A 22,080-nucleotide genomic window follows, 5' to 3' on the forward strand; every position below is an offset into this window, starting at 1 on the left:
TTGTTACTTTTTTTTATCATTTTCTTTAAGTTTGATTGGTTATTTATTATTATAACTTTGCTCTATATTAATTAATAAAATTAAGATAGTTATTGACTTTTTATCATTGTCATTTGTATACTTACTGTTAGTTTTATTTAAAGAGACCTTATTTTCAGTATTTTAATACATAATTTATTCACTGTGGTTGTTTAGTTATGACAATTAACCACAAGTAGATTTGCCTTCGTATATTTAAAATTATTCTTGGATCAAGTATTTTTAATTTAATATATATATTGGTTTATCATGAATGTATAGATTCGGATTACTGAATTTGATGTCGGTTTGTTATTTTTGAGAGATTTATTTTATAATTTTAAAACTATTTTGATTATTACCAATATGCGTGAAAGATGGTCTCGAAAACAACTAAACTTTTAACAAACAAAGTACACTCATCAATATTTGGTGCAATTAGTCTATGTTTATACAATTAGTCTCGTTACAAGTGATAGGCACCCTAGTAAACAAACTCCGTCGTGAGAGTAAGAGAATGTCTAGATAGAGGGAAAAAGAGAGTAGTTCAATACCAAAATTTTGGGCATTGAAAGCTTACCTACACTTTAGAGGGAGTATAATTCTTCGGGTATTGTATGGATCGATACAGTACATTAATAACATTTTAATGTTTGAGAAAACATTAAAAGTGATTTCGGGAAGAAAACATTAAAAGTGATTTCGGGAGCTCCGGATAATATGATTTCTTAGTTTGTGTCCCTAGCTTCCTCAAATGTTGGGTAACTTAAGTTTACTTAATATGCAAGCTCTGTACGTATAAGTATTTAGATAATTGGTAGCATTTATATATATTTATAAGTTAGAGAATGCATGTCACTTTTCATGGGATTCTTTGATTGTAAGTATAGGAAATGTTATTCCACACCAACCGAAAAAGGAAAAGGTAAAAAAGCATAATAATAAAATATATGAAAGGGAGTCAGGGAGATGTTGTAGTTAACAAAAACATCATATTTACAACTTCGAGTAATCAATGCACTTCATTTTAAATCAAAAGTCATGTATCATTGTAATACATGTTAGATTTTGTAAGTATGTAAATCAGTAAGGGGCTGTTTGGTTGGATCTTAATGAGCCTCTTAATGGTTCAGGTCTGATTCAATCAGATTAAGAGTGTTTGTTTGATAAAAAAATTTACATCTTAATGGGTGAATGGACCTCTTACCCATTCAACTCCAAAACAACGTTGAATGAACTCTAAATGAAAAAAAAAAAGACCTAATTACCCACCCCTGTAGTTCATTCCTTCTTCTGTTCTTCTGGCAACCAACGCTCACAACCACCATCATCGCTCGTTGAAGCTCGATTTCTGCCAAATTACAAGCACAACCAAGTATGATTCCTGTCTCCTACTCGATTTATGCTCTTTTATTTCTCTACCCTAGTCGATTTCTGTTTTTCAACCTCTAGGTTCGGATATGGTTCGATTAGCCAGGTTGAGAAGCTTGGGTTTTGTTCAGTTATGTTAAATCTTATCAAGATTCATCAAAATACAATATTAGTTGGGTTAATTACATCCCTAACTAACTAGTATGTAGTGTAAATATATGTATATATATGTGTATGTTGTATAAAAAATATATAATAATGCCTATATATATAAGCGGACTGGACCGGAATCTTAAAAGGGCAAATGTCGTACCTGTAAATCGGACCGTTAATAAAGGGCTGGTTTCGGCTCTACATGGGGTGGGAACATTATATCACGGGTTTGCGGGTTTTTGATATAGTTTTTAGGCTTCATTTTATTAATGTAACTATGTTTTGCGGGACGGTTTCACGGATGGGGTTCATGGGTTTCGCGGGACGGTTTCACGGGTCGAACCCATTTATTAATGTAACTGTGTTTTGTTAGGAAATTTCTACGGTTCAGGTGAAGACCTCGGTTCGGGTTGCATGTATGAAGAGGTGAAGACATTGGTTCGGAATGAAGACGTTGGTTTAGTTGTTGTATATAACTTCATTTTTAAACATATATATATATATATATGTGGTACTGTGATTATTATTATTATTATTTTTTTTTATATTTGAAACATTTTTGTATATTGATTTCATCTTTAGGTATATATTTGCATATATTGGTTTTTGTATATTGAGTTTCAATGAAAATAGAACAAAAAAAACAATCTGATAGTTTATCTTGCACGAAATAGTTCAGAGGGGTATAATAGTCATTCTGCATAGCCATTCAGACGTCCAACCAAACATCACTTACTAGTTCAGCACTTACTGGCTCAGAGCCTCTTAATCATTCAGACCTCTTAATCATTCAGCACTTAATGATTCAGCACTTGCCAAACAGCCTCTAAATGTAATACTGACTCAAGTCTGAAGAAGCTTTGCACTCGAAAATCAGAATAGGGCTGACAGAAATCAATAAAGCTGGGCTTGGGCTTCAAACTGGTGTTGTAAGATAAAGGGAATTTGTTTGAAGTTTGAGCAACCAACTAACATAAATCAACCATTTTAACCGCACCTGAATACCAAACCCAGCATGAAGCGAACCGAGATATTTGGGTTGAAATACCCAAAATCAGGTAGACCCGAATAGCCCGAACTAAGGGCAGTTAATTTCTAAAGTCGATTTTTTTATATGGTTAACCAATAACCAATGATGTTTTACTTTTTTTTATATAGGAATCCAACTTCCAATTTTTATAGAAATCCAACTTCCAACACGTGTATTCAGTAGGCGTAGTAATGGAGCACGCATATCCTTGGTAGTATACTTTATTGACAAACATGCATGATGTTGTAAAACCTTGTGATATTAATTTTTGGGTAAACAAAACTCAAGAATCGTTTAAGGTAGACTATGTTTAGTCGAATAACTAGCAACAATACAAACCAATTCATTTGTGTGAAAATTTGGTCGATTTCAGATTGCATATTGTTACTAAATGGTAACATGACAAATTTTTTTAAAAAATAGTTATAGATAACACTGATATGCAAATCAAATGGTTTTACCTGATACTCGACCCGAATGTAGCCGGCCTGTTTAATCCGAAACCCGAACAACCCAAGTTTATTTGGGGTCGGTTCTTGGGTCAATTTTTTTTAGCTCAAACCCGAATAACCCGAGCCGAAAAAATTACCCTAAGAACACCCCTAATCTAGGATGGCCCGTCGCGTAGCGCGACCAACCATCAGTTCGGGAAACTTTTGGTTTTTGGTATATTTGGCCCCTGGACTTTGGTAAAGGTCGATTTCAAGCCGGAATTAAGCGAGTTAAGGTCCGAAATGGATATATAAGTATATAACATGATAAGATATAATATCAATATAACTTGGAACACATATTTTAAATGGATCTGAAAGGTAACAAAAGTTTTAACGGGTCAGGTTTTCGGGTTTGAAAAATGACGAATGTCACGGTTAAAATCCAATTTCATTCCACATACTTATGAATGAGTCAGTATGGGTTATATTTTATCTTTAGCGGGTGAACGGGTATAAAGGAATGTTAACTTAAAAGGAAATGAGCTGAATGGGTCGAAGATAGTCCAATGTGTGTCTTGTAATATAGAAAGTATCCTAAATCATTTTATTCCACCCTTGTAAGGGCTTTGCCACATGGGCTACAAGCAGGTTTTATGATCAAGCTTGAAAACAGTCTAATAGATGTCTGAATTGAAAGAAGATAAAAATACTCTTGTTACGTATTTATCATTGAAGATTTCTTATTATGTAAATTGAAAAAAAAAAACAAATAACAAACGTGTGGTATGGTTTTAATGTTTTATAATAAAATAAAGATTAAAGAAGGTTAAAGTTACTTTCACACTCTTTTAAATATGAGTGACACGTTAACCTAATCAACAAATTACAATGTGCTAATTGTTTGTCTAGGATTCAAATTTATGAATAAAAAAGATTAACGTGATTATGCTTAAGACAATCATTAAACTATTTAAATATTTAAGTAATGTTATTAATTACTGAAAGTGATTCATACGCCACTTAAGTATTAAATCCGATTTATTTTATGGGTTAGGTTCAAATAAAAAGTTTAATTTTTCTATGAATGCTAAGAAGCCATAAGGCTTTGTGTAGTGAGCGTGGGTTAGGGGCGAAATGTGGCGAGGAAGAGCGCAAACACCCCCCCCCCCCCCGGCGATATGTGGGCGATTTGGGGCGGGGTTTAATTGTCGCCGGTGACGTGAGATAAATAATAATATTATATAAATAGTACCGTTTGACAACGGTCAAATTAAAATATATGTATATTTAATTTAAACAATATATATATATATATATATATATATATATATACACTCTTCTTCTCCATTTCATACACAAATCATACCCAAATTCTTAAAAAAATTAACAAAATGAATCCTAGAAACAACTCGAACCAACCGAACTACCAATTCCCTGGTTTCGGTCAAACGTATGGTTCGCAATCGAGCCAACCGAACTACCAATTCCCTGGTTTCGGTCAAACGTATGGTTCGCAATCGAGCCAACCAACCAACCGAACTTACAATGGAACCCGATGAACTCGAACCAACCGAGCTATCCGTTTCAATTTTCCAACCCGAACCTAAACATGTACGCCAACTATCTAAGCCTCCAAAACACAATGCCGGCGTTCGGGTCTACACCACCGGAGTCGGAGCCGGTGACGGTGCCGCAAACACAAACGGCACGGGCCTCCGGTTCAAGCAAAAAGGCGACCCGTAAACACAAAAAGAAACAACCGGGGGAGCCGATGGCGCAACGTGATCCATACAAGCATTGGAGCGAGGAGGAGGAGGTGGCCCTCGCAAGAGCTTGGATCGTCATTTCGGAGTATCCCAACGTCGCTAAGTTTTTTAATATTAAGTATTTATTAAAAATGTATTTAGTGTTTATTAAAATGTATACTAATGTTGACAAATAATTTTAATTTGTAGCTAACTTTCAAGCCACCGGGGTGTTTTTGAATAAAGTATTTGAAGCTTGGCTCGCGGTAACCGGTAAACCCGAAGACTACCGGGGAAAAGAAGCGGTCCAAGCCCACTGGAAGGGGCTTAACGCCGATTGTTAAAAATTTGCCGGGATAATTAACCGGTTGCAGGGGTCCGGCTGGCGTAGCGGGCATAACGACGTCGACATTATAAGTCAAGCCTTAAGCGACTTTCGAGCTCAGGGTCACACTGTTGAGCGGCCCGGGAAACCGTTCAAGTATTTGAGTTGTTGGGAAAAGCTACGTGGTTGCTCGAAATGGAAGGGGTACCAACCGTTCCGGCCGCCCGACGAGCCGGCTCATCCCGGCCTTCAAAAAGGTAGAATACATCGTCGTCGACAAATCCGAGCACACCAAACACACCCTCCGATGCTCGTAGCTTTTTCCTGGACGACACGGTCAGTTTAGCCGACGATGTTGATATAGCCGACGACGAAGAGGTAGAGGAGTTGCCTCGACCACGCGGGAGATCGAGAAAAAATAAGGGGGAAGGTTCGTCGTCAACACGATTCAATACGAAGCCCGTTGAAATAAACGAGTTTGTCGGTCGTTTGGAAACAAATGCCACCGTAATAGGAAACGACTTTCGAGCATCCAACAAACAACAAGAAAAGTTGAACCAGACGTTGGAATTACGTCAAATGAAAGACGACTACGAATCCCTCAAAGCGGAGGGGTTTCACGAGGAAGCCGCATTATTGTTTCAACGACTACGTGAAAAAATGCACGAATATTACGGATATTTGTTTCTTTTTTTTAGTTATGTTTTTTTAATTTTTTTCTTTAGTTATGTTTTTTTATATTTTTAGTTATGTATTTTTTTGTATTTCTTTTTAAATTTAATGCATTTTTATTTAATTATTTAAATAAATTGGTTTTTATTTAATTAGTTTAATTATAAAAAGAAAATAATAAAAAAAATATACCGTGGGCCCAACTTGTAGCCCCTACACCATTACACCCCAAAAACAAATTCACACTCCTTGTTGACTGGGCGCCACGTGTCACAATTCGAGCCCAATTGTAGCCCCTCCACCACGCATAGCCTAAGTGTATGTTTGGTTTGAGGTAATGGAATATGGGGGAATGGAATGAGAGAAATAATGTAATAAACAAGGGAATGAAATAGATCATTACCATTCATTTGTCTTGTTTGGTTAACCTATGAGAATGAAATGAATCATTAGTTAATTTTATTTGATATCAAAAAAATTACAGGAATGAAATATAAATAATAAAAACGTTTTTTTCTCAGAGTAAGTTATTTTACAAAAAAAAATGGCGGTGGCAACGGCGGTGGCAGTGGGAGTCAGGCGTCAAGGGAAGTGGTTATGGTGGTAGTGGTGGTGGGAAGGTGGCGGTGGTCAAGCGATGGTAGCATTGGTAGTGATGGCGATGGTAGGGTGGTGGCGACGGTGGTTGAGTTCAGGTGATGGTGGTGGTGATTGTCACACCCTGTTTTAGGGCCTAGGCGTATGACCAATAGTTGGTACCTGTTTTGTAAATACATCAGAGTTGCGGTTTATTTTAGCGGAAGACTTTGGTTTAATAGAATATTAATTTATTTGAAAACTTCTCGGATAATAAATATCCGGTGTTTGATTTATAAAGCTTGTTGAAATACCGTTAATAATTAAAAACTGAGCCATCATTACCTTGCGAGTATTTAACTCCATGAATGTCTTGCTACCTGTACTAATCTGTATTCCCTGAAATGTGGGGAAAAATACGTCAGCTATATGCTGGTGAACACGTATGACTCAATAAAACATTTTGAATGACATTATAATACAAATATAGTTTTCTCTATAAGCTCAGCAGAAGCATTTCTACTTCTGGTCTATATACCACTGCCCTACACACACAATTGTTCCCGAGCCACGTAGCCCTTTTCCGGGAGACTAGTTATGACCATTAGCCCGCGGCCACGTATCCTTAGAATGATTAGGCTGAACGGTTATGTTTGGATCCAGACACATGTGTATTCGGTCTGAGTTGTCTTTATTTTCTACTTTGTATTATAAATTTTTAGAGATTACTCGATCTCATATAAGCATTGATTGACTCGTTAAGACAAACACCCGTTCGCCTTATTGGGTATATGTTTTGACTGATTAAAAAGGTTGACGTATTCACCTGTCCGTCGGTGAGCGTTTGAAACCTTGACTTTGAATGATTGACTGATTGATTGTTTGATTGACCTATAATAAAATAGGTATTTAAATATCCGGATCGTCTCTTGATTCGACTATAGACCTTTAGTCTGGTTTAAATAGCTTTAAACCTTGATTGATCATTTGTTTGAATAAAATATTTAGATACATAGTCTTTCTGTTTATTTACCAAATCATATGATAAGTTTCTTCTTCAAGAAGAAACATTTATAATTTGTTTCTTCTTCAAGAAGAAACATTCATTGATTGCTATGAATGTAAAATCTTATGTTTCTTACACATAAAGAAACAATGTTTTAATTATATTCTTTGTATACGAATGCTCTGTTTCTTAATCGTGAAGAAACTATATTTCCTTATGAATGTAAAACTGATGTTTCTTAGTTGTAAAGAAACACTATTATAATCCTTTGTATGTTCAAAGCTTATATAAACATAATTATAATCAAGGTTTGGGTTATACCCCTGACTATGGTCCAAGCCATATAATAATAATACCATAATGACTTAGGTCAGAAACCTTACCTTACACGGGTATTCGAAGTTAGATACCTAAGTTCGTACGAACAGCACTTCTACTCTATGTCGTGTACTGGTGCTTAGATTGTTAGAACTTCGACGCTTAGCACGAACTTCGAGGTTGGCACGCAAAACGAGGCAACATATGGTGGCCGTCGTGTTGTGAACGTACTTCGAGATAGATTGTCGGGTTATTTTCGGTGGCACACACTTCAAGAAACACGTCGAGTATTTGCACGGATTACGAGGTAATGATTGTCGGGTCGGCACGAAAACCGAGGTAGTGAGAGAGTAATTCTAGAGAGAGAATCTAGAGAGAGAGAGTGGAGAGGTGTGTGGGGAATGAGCTCGTGGCCTCCCCTTTTATAGCTGATTTTGGACTCCATTGCGATATGCGATGGAGTCTTCCATGTGGCCATCGTGTAGCGCGATGCCACCACTTATGCATGACTGCCACGTGGCCTGTCACGTGTCCTACCCTGCTGCCACGTGTCACCTGAGTGTGACACGTGTCCCTGAGTAATTACGGTCCATCGCGATACGCGATGGCCTTCTTCTTGGACTCATCGCGTAGCGCGATGGGTCATTGTAGATTATTTTTCACTTTAGAAGTGCAAAATGCGCCATCAAAGCGCCACATTGCCCCCATCGCCAACGCCCTTCGCCCGAGCCCGAGCGCGTGCGCGTCGGGTGCTTCGCACCCTCTGTTAGGACCACTGGGTGCATACTAGGCATATAAGAATATTATTATGGAAAATCTCTTCCTTATAAAGAGCTTCCATTTCTTACCACTTTCCATGTAGGATGAGTTTTAACTTCCTTATTTATGCCCATGTGGAATGTTTCCACTTTCTTACATCTTTCAATGTGGGATGGAATTTCCTTATTCCATATCTTTAACATTTTATTTCTTTATAGAACGATCTTGTTTAAATTTTTCCAACACTTATTTTAGGTAATAATTTTGATCCTGCAACTTTACTTAGTTGTCAACTTTGGATCGAAATTTTTGGGATGTTACAGTGATAGTCAGGCGGCGACCTGTGACAATGGTTGCGGTGGTTACGGTGGAAATGGTAGTGTTGGTTACGGTGACAATGGTGGTGGCAGCGGTGTGGTGGCGGTGGTAGCGCTAGTGGTAAGGTGGTGGTGGTGGCGACGGCGGCGGTGGTGACAACGATGGTGGTGGTAGTGGTGGCGTCGGAGGTGGTGGTGGATACGGTGAAGGTGGCGGAAGGTGGTGGTTGATGTTGTTAGGTGGTGATGTTGTTAAGAAAGTATGGTGAATGAGGATGTAATGAAAAAAAAGAAGAGGGGGTGGGAATGAATGGTTTTAATGGAATAGGATTCCATGTGTAATGGATGATAGGGATGAGATCGGGACCGTACCGGTACCGACCGGTCCCGGTCCCGAAATATTCGGTTCGGTACCGGTATTTAAGGTAAAAGTTAGGGAAAATTCGGGAAATACCGGTCCCGTACCGTACCCGTACCGGTACCGAAACTCAACACGTTGGTACCGATTCGGTACCGACGGTACCAAATCGGTACCAGTCCCGAATTTGCACATCCATAATGGATGATTCCATTCCATTAAGCAACCAAACACCATATTTTTTTATTACCAAGCAATGAATCATTTCATTCCCTCTATGATTACTGCATACCAAACAATACCTAATAGAGTGGCATGTTCAAACTAATCTCAACCATCAAAATTTAAAATCAATGGACTAAAATCCTTCTTATTATTCCTATAAAAAGCATACTTCTTATTTTAACTTGATCCTTTAATATGTCAAATCCAACTAAATGTATATATACTCACAAAAATTTGTTTAATTTGTAGTCTCGATCAATAACCTTTATTTGAAAAACATAATATATAGTGAAGCAGGAATAACTGTAATTTCTCAAACTTTGTTATATTTTCTTTGTTACTTAATTTGTTTTTAGGTCTAATTTAAATAAACATGATACATAATTTTGTGTTTATAAAGTAACATTAGGTAAATTATTTTGAAATAATCTATTTTTGATAAATAACTATTTTTCCTACCCTATTTTGGTAAAAACACTATTTAAAAGTATGTTAGTTTTTCATTAAAATAAAAAATACTACGACCATCCAACCGGTACGTTCATATATCAATTTGAAGTTATACGATACGGAATGTCAAAGTAACAATATATGTTTGTTTTTATAAACTAACACGTCACATTGTTTGAACCCACAACATGGTCAATAACGTGTGTTGGGTCCACTTATATTAGCTTATTTCGTACTCCCTGCCTCTCTATTTCTACCCGTTTTTTCTAAAATTGACTACTCCTTTCCCCCCTAACGCCAAAAGCCACATGCTATTTACTAAAATGTAAAAACGTGTATTTTATATAAAATAAGAATATTTGTCTTTCAAATCAATAATATAATGACTCGTTTTTCTGTTATTATACACGCCATGTTATTGAAAAGATGGTTTCTCACGCTTATATCATAAATTCATAATATTTAATATGAATTTTAAAGTTTTAAGATATATAATTTCATGTAGTAAATTTCTTAGTTCAGAAATTAATATAACCTTGCATTTGAATCACTGTTTTAAATTATCTTAAAACTGATTTAGAAATAAACTATAAACATGCACTGAATCGTCGTACCTAAAAATATCAAAACTGAAAATAAGTGAAATTATAAACTGAATATCGTTTCGATTTTTTCGGTATGTACTATTGTTAATACAGAATCGAAAACATGAAAAGCGAATACCGCTACCTCTGGTATTAGGCCATATCGGTTTGGTACAGTATCGGGACGACACCCATACACATAAAAAAGAATACTCATCCATAATATAGAGAGTTTAATGGATAACACAATTGAATACATCATAACATTTTATTTACAATTTACAAAGAGAAACAATCGACAAATGCTAGGTCATTAGGGCGATATAGTAGTCTTCAATGCTAGGTCATCATATGGGAGCGAATAAAGAGATTACAGATAATTAAAGAGTTTTAAAATTAGGGTTTTAAACAATACGAATCACTGATAAACTAATTAAATGTGATATAGTTTTGATTATTTTGTTTTCGCAATAACTTACTCTTCATAGTGAAATCGCCTTTTATGTATATGGTGAGATTCACCATATAACATTGAGTTATTTAGAATGAAAAAAAATCGTTTAATTGTTTTATTGATAGTTCATTGCTGTACACTTAATGAATTATGGTTAAATTAATAACATATAATTTTTCTAGAATATATAACCATAGATTATTTAAAATAGTTTTAATTAATCTCTTAAGTTCTCAAACAATCCAAGAATATTTGTTCAAAATTTCAACTACCCGTCAGGTACAAGTGAGACAATAAAGTGGGATCTGACCTCACCTTTCGGAGCTCATAACAAGACCAAAAAGTTAGGTACCGACTTACCGTTAGTTCTTGTCACACTACTATTAATTAATTAATAAACAAAGCCCAAAAAATTGCAATCATTAATTATTATATTTTATCCTCAACACCCATTTATTTATGACATAATTAAACAAAGAAACGAAGTCACGAATATCTCAAAACTTATAAATTTTATAAGCTCACCAAAATATACATATTGTATTTATAGTATTATACATCTTTATATCTATAAAATTTAGACACTAGCAAAGATATGCTAATTTATAACACAAAAAGGTTCATTGATAGTGGTGTGGTACACTAGAGCCCACCTATCATCAACTAATGCTTTTGGGCAAAGTTGTTAACAAGTGCTAGAGCATTACTAGTAACATGTGCAACACTAGCGATTTGAGCCCGAACCGAAGTCTTAATCCGGCCCTCCATGGCCCGACCACCGAACCCATCCATGCACGTGTTCTCATCGGTTAACGCAGAGCTAACCCATGTCTGGACATTACTCATGTGCCATATGAACTGCCGGCCCTTGACCCGTTCACAACTCTTGAGCTCTTGGATCGATTTCCCGACCCGGTCCAAACTATCACTTACAACTTCTAAACAGTCCCCAATTGCGGCCTTTTCGCGGGGCTTTAGCCCTTTGAACCTTTTTAATTTGTTGAGGTAGGATTGGGTGGATTGGGACCGTTTAAGGCTCACGGCTAATGCGGTGTGGGCTAACTCGGCCCGGCTGGTTTTTATGGTTTTTACAAAAGGGGAAAGTGTTTCTTCGCATACCGCGGGGTAGCGAACGGTGGCGCATGACGATTTGATGAAGGTAGAGGTGGGTTTGACCCCGGTCGAGACCGCGGTTCCGGCTAAGTAGACAACGGTTAGGAGGAAGAGTGGTATGGCTATTTTGGATTCCATTTTTGGTGTAGTGTGTTGATAATATTATGGGTAATTAGAGGTTTGGGGTGGATATATATAGAATTATAGAAGGTTGTTATGGGCCCGCCTAACTTGCTTTAGCCGTGTGAAATATGTGGAGTGGTAGTGTTGGGTTCGGTTGGGTAGCTTAATATTTGAGGTTGGGAAAAAAAGTTTAAAGGATTTATTATTATTATTATAATTTTTCAAACCCGAAAACCAGACACTAAGGATCACTCTAACAAATTAATAAATAATATATTTAGAAAATAGAACGTCGTGACCCGGCTCACCAACAGTGAAAACCCACAATTAGAAGAATTCTTTGGTTCAAGCCGCGAGAACATGCTCTAGACGAGACTAGAACCCACGACTTTCCGTAAAAATTAAATAATAAGGGTTGCTGCTTGACCAGTTGGTCTTTGGTAAAATGACTTAATTATTTCATACTAGTTAAAAATGATCTAATTCTTTTATACAATTTAATTTAGGTAGTTTTTAATGTATTATATTAGAATATAAAATTAAGAAGTGGGTTTAGGGGTTTTTCCAATATCAAAGCACCGGTCCAGCATTGAATTACGGGTACAATAAGTTGAATTTGGTCGTATCCGACAATCTACTTTGTTTCACACGCTAAAGAAGTCTCTATGGGTCCTTCAATTTAATTTTATGCATGTGGTCTCAAGAAAAACCGTACCACATTTAATTTACAGAAAAGTGGAAAACTAATTATTCATTCTTGTGGTATTCACATTTTGAATCAAAACCTTTTAAGAATAATTTAAAAACATTTCATTTTACTACTTAATGTTGGAAATCACATCCACAAACATAAATCACAGAATTTCATTTTAACCAATATTAACTATTTTTGTCTATTATAATTTTTGCCACGTTTATAATGACCTCTAATCAGTGGCTTGCCAAGCCATAACCGATTAAGCGAAAAGTATCCTTAGATTTTGATGTGTGGCATAACCCGAGAACCGAACTCATTGAATTCAAAGGTTAATGAAAATGAGTTTAAATCAATAAAGTTAATAGAGAACATAATAATAATTAATAGCATTGTCCTATACATAATATGTGTGGCATAACCTTGGTGAGAAAGTAAGTGTGAAATGTTAAATGAGAAATTGCCTATATAAAAAAAAGCCTCTGTTTACATTGTTTTAACATATTTTTTGGGTCATGTTATTCATACATCCCTTCTAGAAACTCACACACCCTTTATACGATCGTATAGGACCTATACGATCATATGTAATAAAAAAAACAAAAAAAGTACACCTGCATGTACAGTGTACGGAGTTTGACTAGGAGTCATACGATAGTATGACTCCCATACGATCGTATGGAAACAAAAAGAAAACAAAAAATAAAATAAAACAAAAATTGAATGACTTAACCGTGCATGTTAAAACCAAACGTGATATACATGGATAAGAATTATGCATGATATATATATAATATTCCGTACGTACTTACCATCGTTTTACGCAACGACAAGATACAATATTCCGACGTGATAAAATATTCAGTTTATTATTTGATACGACACAATATTCTGGACGTGATATAATATTCTATCGGTTTTAATATATAAACACGAAGGAGACTTGTTTCTTTCTCATTCATTTACTGAATTTGCAAATATAATATATATGTTTGTAATAAATATATAAACTTTTTTAAAAAGTTGCAAACTGTTAAAAAAAATTAAAAAAACAAGTCATACGATCGTATAGTATCCATACTATCGTATGGAACCTGCAAGAATCTGACAAAAGCTGAAGTCTTATACGATCGTATAAGACCCATACGATCGTATGTGTTCCAAGGGTGTGTGAATAACCAAAGCCTATCTTTTTTTACTTTAACGTTGACTATAAAATCAAAGTCTAGATTCGCTTATGGTTAGTATTTGTGTGTTATTTTATTTTCAAATTATTTTGAACTATTTAATTGTGTCAAATGTTTGACACTTTCGTTTGACGGTTTATGCTAGTTTGACCCATCGATATTTGACTGAACATAACCAAATAACTTCAACTTAACCGATTAACCAAACCCCGGCTTTGGTTTTACCTTTACTTGAAAATTTGGTTTCCTTTATGTCTTAAAAATTTAACCGAACCGAATCGAATCAATACATGCATAGGTCTTGTAACAAAGATTTTTTTCTTAGATATACTTAAGATTTAAGATAATAAAGAAATCTGAAGAAACACAAAACCACCCCTCACGGTCTAACACGTTAGTCCGAGGGTAATGGTTAAGTATTCCCCGCGATGTGTTACAAGAAGGAAAATGAGATCTCACCCCTCCTGGGTCAGACGGATGCTCTCTTCGGTTTTGGAACTAACGAAGCCGCATCTCGATCTTCTTCTCCGGTTGCTTGAGACCTGCCATGGAAAGACCGGGGGGAGTGGAGGTGACTGCTAAGAGTAAACTCTTTTTTACAGACACAAAAATATTGGTGGTGGCCATGAGAGTCCAAAAGAGATGATCCCTCCAAATGAGATATGAAGGTCATTTATATAGAAGACTCATGGCAACCATCATGAACCCTAACCTTATTGGGCCAAGCCCGGTTAGGGGTTACCTCTACAACCCCCCGGCCCATTGGGCCTTAGTTAGTAACCAAATAATAACATAACAATCATAAATGTAATAAGTAAATGGTCGTACCGGGGATTTGGTACCCTACCTCTACATAATCTAAAGAGTGAACACACCAATAAAGACCCGAGTGTAATCACCTAATTCTAATACCATCGGAAGGTAGAAATTGTTTTTCGTGTTAAAAAAGAAAAGAAGTCGATCACGATGCTCTCGTACACAGTTTGTTGGTAATTTTTGTCATTGGTTTGTATTTGTCATCAAATGTAGATATATACGTATCTAATATATGTAGATGTAGAGGAGAAATGGGACAAATATTTTTTTTGGAACATTGGACATATTCATATATTTGTAGGATTGGTGACCATAAAACAGAAACATTGTATTTGGTAAAAGGAATCATCATCATCATCATCGTACTCAGTATATCCCACCAATAGCAAAGCTATGGCAGGGTCTGAGGAGGGTAAGATGCAGACAACCTTACCTCTACCCCGTAGGAATAGAGAGGCTGCTTCCGGTGAGACTCCCGGCTCGATAGTAGTTTTGCATCAAGCCTTGGACATGAAGGCACATAACACTCAACTATCGGGACACCGACCGATTGGTGCATGTACCATTCTCTTTCGACTATCAACGCCACCACACGATGCCTGATTAACTTCCCACCACTTTTAACGTTATTTTCATAAGATTAGTAAAATAACGTCAAAATTAGTGCAATTTCACTTTCGCCCACCCGAGAGTTTATACATATACATTATATGCGCGCACCGCAAGCAGGGCGTTTATTTATTTATTTCATTTGGTAAAAGGAATATGATGCATTTATTCATTTCATTGTATTTGTTTATATATTTACTTTTTCTTTTGTATACTGTTAATGATATGTCATTTTGTTTGAGTGGAAAATATGGTAAAACTATATGAAACAAATTGAGTTAAGGGTTTAACTCATGACATAATTAAAGAAGCAACTGCAAAAGGTTGCTAAACTTATGGTGAGTGTACAAGCTGCTGTTTATGGAAGCGAAAATTGTGTTCTTGATCCGGTTTGTTTTTGTGAAGTGGTTGTTTATAAGGTTGCAGAACATTAGCAGTGGCAGAAGCTGGCAACTACTGGCAGTGCTTGTGGCAGCGACAACGGTAGTTAGTTTTTTTGAGTTATCAATTAATAAAATCTCCCACTTCATGTCAATTAGTAAAATACCCCACTTCGCTTTATAAAAAAAAGTGAGAATTGTCATAATTGTATTGGAGTTTGTATAAAATGGTAACAAACATTCAGACAAAAGCTATAAAGTTACGTATTATATTTAAGCGATACGCATTAAAGTATTCAACTATGAATTGGACGGGTGCGCCAAGCCAATTAGTAGTAGTGCAACACCAAGGCTTGCTCAAATACCTCAACAGCAAGCTATTCTGAAGGAGTGAGCCAATGGTCTACGTATTACATATTGCTACACTTGATCTTAGTCTAAAGGCCGAGAAAGGTTTACCCTTATCTCTTTACATGTCATCTTTTAAATATGCAACCTTTTTAGTTTGTATTCTCCACTTAGCCAATGTGGGACTTTGATTTACTTTTGCTTATTTTGGTTGTTTTCTGTCAAAACTTTATTATATTTGATAAAACCTAGCATTTAAATATTATAAAGTAATGTTGATTATTGTCCAGTTAACTGTAATGATATCAACATTCTTTCAAAAGGCATCTATATTAAAGAGCAATTGAAATGATTAAAGTGTCTTATAGTGTGTGAATATAAAATTATTTGCTGACCCTGGAGCTTGATATTTTTGGTTTCAAGTGGAATTAGGCCGATAAAATAATAAATAACAATATAAAAGAGCACTTATTTGATATTTTAAATAGAGACATGAAAAATATAAAACATGCATATTTGCCGACGCCAAGGAGCGGGTACGTTACGAATCAACTCGACTTGGTCATTTGAAGAAAGTTTGGTTCAAAGTAATGTCGATAATTACATGTATGATATATCATAATCATGAAATTAATACAAAGTTTAAAGTACTAATTTTGATGTCTCAAAATGAGCTACTCAAGAATACCATTAAAAAAGAAACTCATTTGAGTCAGGTTTTAAATTTATGATCTTGAGATCTCAAGTCTTAATTATCACTGCATGTCATTGGACTAAAAGATCAATTATGTAGTATCATTTGATCTATTAAAGCAATTTCAATACGTTTTCTTAATTTAAATATTCTTTTTATTTGACCATTTTAACTAAATATATATTATAATTAATCAACTAAACTATAAATAAATAAATTATAGAATTGTCGGTGAAATATTACGATTTTAAAGTAAAGTATGTTTGTACTATCTATGGATGTATAGCTTTAATATTATAGAATCCAAAGCTTGAGTTTAAAAAAGGTACCGTCAAACGAACTTTTAAGTCATCAGTATCTTTGGGGATAAAGATGCATCAACCTATGTTTCTCGATCGATATCTATTGAAGATAAAGATGAATGAATCTATTTTCCTTTTGGTGCTTTAAAATTTGAGGATTAATTATCAAATTTAAGTATTGTTGCTCATATTAATTATTTAATTTTTTTATATTGATCACGTTTGCGCGATTTTCAGTGTGAACTCCTTTAGCCCCGCTCATATATTGGAGTCGGAAAACTTTTATTCGATCTTAGAACGTGCCAACTTGCCTTAACACTGTACCCGCACCCGTCTTATAGTTACTTGGTCGCCGAGGTATTCTTGGCTTCAATTCCCTGCAGGTGCTAAGTATGTGAAGGGTTTTGCCTTAACACTGTACTCGCACCTGTCTTATAGTTACTTGGTTGCCCAGGTAAGGAGTATTTTCCCGCTTACTTTTTAATCTTTTTGAAATTTTGAAATTCAAAGAGTTGGTGAAAGGATAAGAACAGTCCAAACTGTTGAAACGTCGTCCGACGGTTTCTTCTGACAGTGTCAGGACGTGCAGGAAGTTATGGCGACGTGACAGTATATGGTCATTCCAGGCGCTTTTTCAGGCGCGTGGGCGCGATTTTTCGGGCGCGTGGCCGCGAAATTAATGGCACGCGTCCTTTCAACAGCTATTGCCAGCTTGCTCATTGCCACGTGTCATAGTTTCATTGCACCTGCGATTTCTCTCTCTTCCGCATTAAATTCATCGCATTAATTGCGATGAGTATATAAAGGGGGAGAGGGTCTTTTGTAATTCACATTCACTCTTCTCTTCTTGTAAACGATTTCCGGCGAATACTTTCTGCCAAGCATTCTCCTGAAATCACTCTTCTTTACCTCCAAACCATGTCTTCTACTCACGATTTTGAAGCTGCTGCCGAAGAATCTGACGTGCACGTCGAGATCCCGACGTCTACGTCTGATAAAGACGATAAGAGCACTGCTGGCGAATGCCAGTGTGCTCTTCCGGCCGACCTCTATTGGTACGTCGTCCGGAAGTTCACGCTCGAGTCGTTCGAGCCTGAATTTCCGGAGCCACACCAGACGTTGTACGATGCCCCCAAGGGCAAGATAGGGGTGTACGCTGCATTCTTCGTTTATGGGAATCTCAGGTTCCCATTGACGAAGTTTGTATACCGTGTCTTGGAGAGGCACGGCGTGCATCTGACGGAGGTACACCCGATGGCGATCGCCAAGATCCGCCACTTTGAGTGGGTGTGCCTCATTCTGGGTGTGGAGCCCCACGTAGATCGGTTGATGACCTTCTACTCCTGGAGGTGCGTCCAGGGGTGGTACACCTTGGTCAATCGGATCAAGGGGTTGAAGATCTGCACTACCGAGCGCAGTCTTCGGTCGTGGAAGCGTGAGTTTTTTTATATCTCCGCTCGCGTCGTCCCCCTTGCGATGACCTTTAAGAATGGACGAGCACTCCCCGCCCTTCACGCCCTCAACTACCAGGAGGCGGAGTGGTTCGCCAAGATCTCCCGGGTCCAGACTCCGGTATACCGCTTTGCGGAGTCTGGGATGGTGATGCTTGGGATGAGCCGGGTGTGGAAGGAGGCGTCGCAGGTTCTCATCGTCCTCGAATACGGTTTGAACTCTGTCCCTTACGGTATGCTCTGTCTTCTTTGTTGATATAGGTTTTTCTTCTAACTGTTTATTATTTTTTTTATTTCAGAGGGGAATGACTTGCAGTCGCTCCTGCATCCGCGAGAAGGCTGATGGTCCCGCTCGGATGGGTACTCGTGCTCTAGATGAGAATGAGTTGCCCATCCTTGAACAGACGGCGGATCGGTTCGTGGAGGTCTACCCGCCAGGCCACGAGATCCTGAGCGCCAGGCGGCCAGGTAAGGAGTTATTCAATCCTCGACCTCTCAATGCTGAAACCTCTGCTGGAATTCCTCTAATCTTGTGTTCTGATGAGGAATCCGCAGATGGTCCTCCGTTGGTGCGGAAAAAGAAGGCTGCCGGCGGGAAGGGGAAGGCGAAGGTTGCCTCCACTGCCGATCCGGTGCATCGGTCTGATTCAGAGACCGAAAGCGAGGAGGTGGCGGGGAACCCTGGTGGTGATAAGACCACTGCTCCGGAGGCTGAGACGACCGTCACCTCCGAGCAGGCCAGGACAACGACGGTGAGCGGCGTGAAGAGGCCGGCTCAATCGGGTTCGTCCCCGCCTGTTCGCACTTTTAGGCTCAAGAAAACCCGTAAGTACAAACTTTACTTTTTAACTTCATATCTTTCCGCCATTATACTTATATCTTCTTTGTGCAGGCGTGGATGCTACCGCATTCCAGGGTGGAGCGGGGAGGAGCACCTCCGGACCCATGACGGTAGGCTTGGTCAACCTACCTGAGGCGATGACCCAGGCGGCTGCGCCTGCTTCAGTTGGTTCAGTTGCTCACCCAGTTGAGCCAACTGTTCCAACTGTGATGACATCTCCGCCGGCTGTCAGTGCCATATTTACTGAATCTTTCACTGAGCCGGCGGTGACTATTTCTGCGGGTACTTCCGCAGCGGCGACCACGGTTGTGAGTTCACCTCCGTTGGTTTCTACCGCGGCGGCCTCCATGCCTCCGACGTCGGCAGCTACAGCCGATCCTTCAGTTATGCTTGGGGCTTCTCGCCAGCCTCTGCCTCCTTCCCATCTTCCTGACCTCTTGGATGGATTTCCCTTGGGTTCAGGTGATGGGTTTGGCGGCTATCGGCCTGTTGTCGACCCTACAGGTGCGTAGGGTTCTTTTGGCCTTTTTTTTTTATATATATCATCTTTTCCTAACTGCTTTTTGTTTTTTGCAGTGTCGGATTCCAATGAAGTGTATGTTCCACGATGGAACATCCGCCGAGGAACAACCCTTCGCACGCCTGTGGAGTGCGTGGAGTTGGCTCGTCACGCAGCTCCCAGTGGTGCGTTGGGGAAAGCAATGGCTAGCTACCAGGAGGGTAGGCTAACCAACGAGCTTCGGATTCTCCTGGCCCGGATGCAGCCGCGCGTCGAGCTGCTCTGTCGTGAAAACGACAAGTTAAAAGCAGCTCGTATTCAAGAAGTAGCTCAGGCGCGGGCTGTCCGGGAGGAGAACAAGAGGCTTGCCGCAGTGGCTGCGGAAAAGGAGAAGGCCTTCAAGGCCCTCGAGGTTGAAGTTCAGGCCTGGCTCGAGGCCCGTTCCAAGGCTGCCCAAGCTGTTAACGAACAGCTTCGGCTGGCTAAGGAAACTGCACGGAACGCAACCGAGAGGGCCACCAAGGCTGAAGCTGTTGCTGAGCCTCTACGCCTCGAGAATGAGGAACTTAAAGCCAAACTAGAGGCTCATGATGCCTTGGCGATGGAAGACGCCAAGAAGCTCCAAGAGATCTTGGACCAGAAGGGGGTGCTTGACCATACTGAGCGGAAGCTAAAGGGCGTTGAAGAGGCTGCGGCTAAAGAAGTGTTGCTTGCCAACCTCAACAAAAGTGAAGCCGAACGCGCCCGTAACCAAGCTCAAGCTGCCCTCCAGGAGGCTCTGGTTACCAAGGAATGGCTTCTTCGAGAAGCGTTGTCGCAGGTAAGCTTAGCTTCCTAATGTCTTCACGCTTTTCTTTGTAAATAGAAAAGGTTTTGATACTTGTATTTTTTCTTGTAGGTTGTGCATCGAGTCTTCACGGACACATCATACGACGATGCCATGAGCGCAGCCCTCAACGCTTCTCACGAGGATGGGGAAAAGGCCGGCTTCGTGCTTGGTCTAGGGTTCGTTGAGAAAGGCATCCCGCCTTCCAACTTCCCTTTATATGATGTTGATACTGAAGCTGTTATGACCAAGCAGTGAATCAGTATGCCGCCTTCCCGCATCCGGTGGTGGAGAAGGTGAACGAAGTTGCTGCTGCTGATGATGGGCTAGCTATCCTTAAAGCTTTCCTTGAACCGCCACGCTCTACTGATGGTGCTGGTCCAAGTGGAAGTGGTCCTGAAGCTTGATCCTGAAAATCCCTTTCCACCATTAGAGTAGATTTTTATTTTTGTATAGCTTCTTTTGTATGCGGGTATGTACCCAGCAGTCTTTGTAATATATGAATTTTGATGGAATAAAGATTATTTGCCAATCCCTTGCCTTGTTTATTTCACGCATATTCTGATTTAACTTAGCAATTTCTTTTGTACTTAGATAAGTTAACTTTTCAACGTGGTAGATAATAAGTTAAAGTTTTGCGTCCTCTTTCATGATTGTGCGGATAAGACCCTGCCATTCTTGTAATACTTGAATTATTATGAAATATAAATCTTTTTTCACTGGATTACTTGCTTTATAAACGTTATATGACTTGCTCATGCATACTTTAGTTTAAATTAGCAACTTTCCAAGTGTTTAGAATAAGTGAACCTTTGAACGTGGTAGATAATAGGTTGAAATTTTGCTTCCTCCTTCGTGATTGTGCGGGTAAGACCGTCACTTGCACTTAGTAGGATGGCTAAACTTTACATATATCTGACCTGCGTGGAGGTTTTCCTCATCTTTTCGTTAGAAATTTTCTAAGGGTTTAGAATAAGTTAACCTTTGAACGTGGTAGATAATAGGTTGAAGTTTTGCTTCCTCCTTCGTGATTGTGCGGGTAAAACCGTCACTTGCACTTAGTAGGATGGCTAAACTTTATCTATATCTGACCTGCGTGGAGGTTTTCCTCATCCTTTCGTTAGAAATTTTCTAAGGGTTTAGAATAAGTTAACCTTTGAACGTGGTAGATAATAGGTTGAAGTTTTGCTTCCTCCTTCGTGATTGTGCGGGTAAAACCGTCACTTGCACTTGGTAGGATGGCTAAACTTCACCTATATCTGACCTGCGTGGAGGTTTTCCTCATCTTTTCGTTAGAAATTTTCTAAGGGTTTTGAATAGGTTAACCGTTCGACGCGTGGTTGTCAATAGGTTATTTCGGTTTCTTCTATCATGATTTGTGCGGTTAGGACCGGCACTTACA

General features: G+C 38.5%; 2 pseudogenes; both read right to left on the reverse strand.

Moving 5' to 3' along the window:
* Positions 1 to 11,331: 11,331 nt before the first annotated feature.
* On the reverse strand, positions 11,332 to 12,081 carry LOC143592778 (21 kDa protein pseudogene; annotated as a pseudogene).
* Positions 12,082 to 16,031: 3,950 nt separating this feature from the next.
* On the reverse strand, positions 16,032 to 16,173 carry LOC143593639 (U2 spliceosomal RNA; annotated as a pseudogene).
* Positions 16,174 to 22,080: the final 5,907 nt, after the last annotated feature.

The sequence above is a fragment of the Bidens hawaiensis genome, unplaced genomic scaffold, assembly GCF_021521415.1.
Source record: "Bidens hawaiensis isolate Kalapana, Puna unplaced genomic scaffold, B.hawaiensis_p1.1 tig00001685_1, whole genome shotgun sequence".
NCBI classification, from domain to species: Eukaryota; Viridiplantae; Streptophyta; class Magnoliopsida; order Asterales; family Asteraceae; genus Bidens; species Bidens hawaiensis.